Here is a 6,359-nt window from a genome sequence, read left to right on the forward strand (position 1 = left end):
AGATTATGAAGCAATTAGAAAAACAAAATTGTATAAAATTGCAACCAAACCCAACATTTTTCCCTACTATGATATGATAAGTTGGATTTTGATACATGCTCATATTCCAACTTGTTCTATATTTTACCACAATGGAAATGTGATTGTATCTTGGAAGCCTGAAGTCCTTAGTAATATTTATAAGTTAAATCCTCCTAAAATTCTTCTGAACAAAAATTTTTTAGATGAATTCAATGATAATGTTCTCAAGAAGAAAAACAAGGATTATAACTTAGTTATTAAAGAATGGATCCATGATCCTGAAAGATGCAAATTGAAAACATGGAAATATCATCTAATAACAATCCCCAAACCCACTTTTAGATATATACGCAGATGATGTCTAAAATATATGGAGATGCTAATTTGGATCATTAGAAGCTTGAATGGGGTCCTCTTATTTATGGAATTCACAAACAATCAAAGAGATTCAATTGTGCAGAAATTTTGTCTCAAAATATATCACAAACCATTAAAATAAATATATCACAAGCCATTAAAGTATCCATAACTTCTCTTCCTGGGTTTGAACAAGGTTTTTATGTGTTTGCTTATCTCATGGAGGTTTTCATGGCCTCAATCCCATTTCCAGTAATGGAATTAAGCTACTATTTCAATAATCAACATACCATACAAGATTATACTTCTACCTTATGGGAAAGCCTATTTAAACAAGACTTTTATGATATATGCAATAATATAATATTCCTTTATATGAGGTTTTATTGGAAGAATCTCCTCCTAGAGTTAGTAAATATTTTGAGGATGCCTTGTCTGAAATTGGAGATTGGTTTGTTGAAGGAAAATTTTCTTATATCAAAACTTATAGAAGTGAGGTAGGACCTCATGTTTTTCTAAGGTACATACCTGATAGGCTAGTTGTCAGAGAAATATCCCATCAAACAACACTCCATGGTCAAGCTAGAATGTTGCACAAAATGAAAAATAAGCTATGGCCAAACTTTTCTATTAAAGTTGGTCAGATGGTGCTTAAAGATAGGACATGTTGTAGTAGAAGTTGAACAAATACAAAAAAATGGTTACATTCTCTGCCCTACTTTAGATATGACCCCAAAAACATTATCATAAAGCATTATAAATAGATAAGCTTATCAATTTTTTTTAGCATAAACAACCTTTGTATGATTATGGTTTTATTCATGCTGATAACTTTGACCAAGTAGCTCAAAGAGCTAATTTCATGGATGCGAAGGAGAAGGAGAATGTTTAGGGAGGATACTTATGATTTTTATCTTAAACAGAGGAGTATCTATGCTTCAGCTCCTCTTGAAAAATTAAATTATTTGAAAATTTGACTTTCCGATTTAGTGATATTCCTGCAGAAACTTATTTTCCATTTATGTTAGAGAAAAATGTTCAAGTACCAAAATCTCCAATTTCATTTTATCTTCCCTCATTATTATCATATTATGTTTCATTTGGTGTAACATAAGAGCAAAATGAAAGCAATGTAGAGAAGCAACCAGAGAAATTTAAAAGCATCGAGAAAGGATTATCTCAGGAATAAGGTATTTCTATGGCAGAAAAGATGGTAATTGATGTTGAGTCACCCAAACAACCAGATCAACCAAAGATTTATACAGGCATGGATCTTCCAATGTTCCAAAATATTCCAATTGTCTCCTTCTACTTTCAAACCATTATCTGAAGCTGAACCGAACACTAGAATTGTTCCTTCATTAAGTGAGTATTATTTTTACTCACAAACCAAATAAGTGGTTAAGTAGACCAAAAAAAGGAAGCATGATGCTTCTTCTAAAGTTTTTATAGAACTGAGTTGACAAGCATCATGTGATCACAATGAAAAGCTAAAGAATCAACTCGAGTTCTCAAATCTTTCATGAGTTATATTCAACATTCAGTTGATAATCTTTCTGATGTATATGTAAAGAGTTTGGATAAAATCAAAGAACTTGAAGCAAAACTAGAAAGGAACATTTTTTTTAATGAAGAAGAATGGAAAAAACATTCCACAATACTCAAAAAAGGATTTTCTTTAACTATTCAACATATAGAGCAAAATCATAATCTTGATAATTCAAATTTGGAACAGTTATGGAAAACAAATTTGAATGATTTGACTAATCAACATACTAAGGAGATTGAATATTTGAAGATAACTAAAGAAAATAAACTTTCATTTTTCAACGAAGAATATGAATCCTTACAATAAAAATTAGAGCAAAGCCAAGAAATTGATGTAAGTATTAATTTCCTGAAAGAATAAGCTTTACACATAAATCAGAGGTTAAAGAAAGTTTAGTTGAAATTTTACAAGTAGATGGATAAAATCTACAGGTTTTTCATAGAGCCATTGTCCCTTACCAATAATGGAGAATGACAAAATGATAAATAACAAATTTGATTATATCACTGATTGGGAGAAGCAATTCAGTCCTGAGAATTTGGTGAAATTCTCTAAAAAGGACAAAAAGCTTACGATTGTTTCATTAAATGAAATAGATTCAAATTATAAAGAAATTAAAGAATGAATTGAAGATGCGGTCAAGATTGGTTACTCTATTTGGGATTCAGGGTTAGACATTATAGAAGAATTTGATATGCCTTAGCCAAAATCGCTCGGGAAGCAGTTCCATTGAGACTTAATGAGTAAGAATTTAAAGATAAGAGAACAATAAATGAGAAAGGAGTTAAAGAAATTGGTACATGGAATGAACATGTTTTATAGAACTTTCTGCAACTTCCTCTTGAACAAAAAATTGATTTCCAAATTTTCAAACAAAATATAACCGGAAAAAGAAGTATATTGAAAATCTGTTATCCAGATGTGAATTCAATATTGACAATTTTGTACCACTTTCTCTTCAACATATTCCTAAAAAATATTTGGAATGGGTTGCATATATCCAAACGAATGCTCTTAAAAAATTGTAAGTCGAATCAACTTCAGCCTTTCAAATCTAGGAAGAAGAATAAAATTGGCTGCCCAGTTCTAGAAGAAGATGTTACAATTAGATAAGATTTGTATTTTTAGTATTATCTTTATCTGAAGAAAATCTTTAAATATTTTCTATATTTAGCTTAAAACAAATCTTATCTTATTTATTTTTCTTATTTATACCACCCTTTATGTTGGTGTAAAAGTTGAAACTTAAAACTCCATTTAAATATTTTCTATATTTAGCTTAAAACAAATCTTATCTTATTTATTTTTCTTATTTATACCACCCTTTATGTTGGTGTAAAAGTTGAAACTTAAAACTCCATTTTTGTCAGTTTTTGATATTCAAGTTTTTGAAGACCATTTCAAATTTTGATGTGTTCTTGAAGTTATGAGTTTGATATCTTCTGATCTATTTAATTATTTAATAAACACTACAGGTATTTCTGTTATTTTCTCATTTACATATAAATATATCTAGAATGTAGAATGTCTTAGTGATTATTTCCTTTGAAATAACTTATTTATTTTTCTTATTTATACCACCCTTTATGTTGGTGTAAAAGTTGAAACTTAAGGCTTTGATTTTGTCAGTATTTGATATTCAAGTTTTTGAAGACCGTTTCAAATTTTGATGTGTTCTTGGAGTTATGAGTTTGATATCCTCTTATCTATTTAATTATTTAATAAACACTACTGATATTTCTCTTCTTTTCTCATTTACATATAAATATATCTAAAATTAGAATGTCTTGGTGATTATTTCTTTTGAAATAACTTAGCATATATTATTGTCGAAATTACATATTATTTCAGATTTATAATCTATTTTTCATTAATTAACATTAATATATGTTATCCAAATTATAGTTGTATGGTTTTCTCTCGTTTACGAGATAGGTCTATTTCTTTTATTCAATTTCAATTAATTGCATGTAGTAGAAATATAAAATAAATAAAAATCCAAGTAGTCATAAGATCTTGAAAACAAAGCCAAAGAAACAAATATTTTGTGTGGCTGACTCGACCTACATTTCTGTCAAGGTCAAACCTCCACAATATTTTTTGGTATTGTATTTGAATTATATTTTGAGCAGAGGTGTCGCGGATTTTTTGTACTATATTTTGTTATATAATATAATCTCCTGACTTACAAAAAAAAAAGAATTATACCACATCCCCACCCCTTTGGTTGTCAAATTGCTCAAGCTATTTCCACACACCCATAACAATTTGTATATTTATTCTTAATAAATTGTAAATATTAATTTACATCATATATTCTCCCTAATTATATTTTAATTTTAACACTTAGTTTAATTTTAAAATAGAATAAACAATAAAGAGAGTCAAACCAAATAAATAAGAGTCTAATTAGGCCTGACCAATAATCTCTAGTTGTAGCTAGGAATTTTTCCTCGGTCAACATTTGGATAAATAAATAAATAAATTACATTTGGATAAATAAATAGATTATCGCTTATTTTTAATGGATTATAACGATACCAATTAACAATCAACCTCCCTCCCATGACTTTCTTAAATTTTAAATTTATCAAATTTGAAAAAAAAATTATAATAAAAAAATACTTAAATAAATTTATTTCTTTTTATACTTTTTCAGAAAGAATTTTTTTTTTTTATACTTATACATAAAAAAACACATGCGTACAGTCAAATTTGAATCCACGACCGAAAATAAGAAGAGCATTACATCGTACCAAGTGAATTATTATGATTTCAAAGAGCAACGAACAAAAATGGAATGTTTGAAGGAAATTTGGTGGCAAGAAATGAACGTTGTGATCGTTCAGACCTGGACTCCAATCCCATCAGTCACAGTAATTACATTTTGAGTTTCCATTCAATGGTGCACATATATTTTCGGAGACATATGACCTGAGTACTCTAATTTAATCTTAATAAACCAGTAGTTGAATTATTTTTTACCTCAAATCTGCGCAACTCTGAATGAAATTTTTATGCTAGGGTTTGACATGATGAAGCTCTGATCGCACATACAATTACGATTGCACATATAATTTTTTAATGGTTTTATAAAGTCCCAATTACAATTACGAGTGCACATATATTATTTTGAAAATTTACAATTACGAGTCCATATATATTTTTTTAAAATTTTTATCTAAATATTTTGGGCAACAAATTTGATTTGAAGTAGGTGTGATATATTGGATATGATGAATATGTAATATCTCGAAATTAAAAAAATAAAAATAAAAAACAAATGGAAATATTAGAAATTATAAAAGAAAAAATAATAATAAAGGTGAAATTAAATAGTCCATGGGTCTTGGATAGAGGATGATGGGGTGCTTTGTTAAGAAATTCCTTGCTACGAAGTCACTGGGTCAAGCCAATCAGAGTGTTATATTGGACATGATGAAGATATAATCTTGCCAAATTTACAAAAAAAAATAAAAAATTAAAATTAAATAATTTTACTTTTAAGCAAAGTCTTTCGATAGAAATCACATAACTAAATGTTCGGCCAATGTGTTTCGAACCAACAAGTGTGGTTCATCATCATAACCAGATGAAGAGCCAGGCCATGGCAAAGACTTAAATAGAGAGCAATGTAGCAACCAAAATTTCAAGTAAGGACTATTTTTGAACAATAATATTTAAATTATGATATTTATTTATTAATATATTAGAAACAAATATTATTAAGTAATTGATATATTAAAAGGTTTGTTTTTGAAAAGCAATATTTAAATTATGATATTAGTTTATTAAAAACAAATTTTAATAATAACAGATATATTAAACGACTTGAAAAATAATATTTAAATTAATTTATTAAAATTAAATATTAAAAAAAATAACAAGCAAAAAGCCAAAATCAAACTCCAAACAAGAGAAAAGTAAAAAAATTATAAAAAGGAGTCAAGACCAGGTCTGGAAATTGACCTCCTACAAGATGTATTTTAGAAATTGACGTCCTACAAGATGTATTTTAAGTTTCAGCAAGTATTTTACGGTTGGTGAAAATTTTTGCACGTCAAATGTGACGTCTAAAATATATTGGATCCAGTCATTCTGACATTTAATTAAAAATCCAAACCGTAAAAATCTATTGTACCAGAATTTACTAGTCCCCAAAATTATTTATTATAACTAAGGTTGAGTTTACAAATACGCGAACTTACTAATCTCCAAAAATATTTATTTATTTATTATTTATGACATAATTTAATGACCTATTTACTAGCATTGGATTTCACTCTCTTGCGAAACAACTTTAGAATTTACTAGGGTCCAAATACCACTTTCGCCTTTAGAATTTACCAGGGTCCAGTTTAGAATTTACCAGGGTCCAATTATCACTTTCGCCTTTAGAATTAATTTACGAGGGTCTAAATACCACTTTCGC

This window comes from Pinus tabuliformis, chromosome 4_1 (assembly GCF_031772625.1).
Source record: "Pinus tabuliformis cultivar Carrire ecotype Pingquan chromosome 4_1, CPIR1, whole genome shotgun sequence".
In the NCBI taxonomy this organism is placed as follows: Eukaryota; Viridiplantae; Streptophyta; class Pinopsida; order Pinales; family Pinaceae; genus Pinus; species Pinus tabuliformis.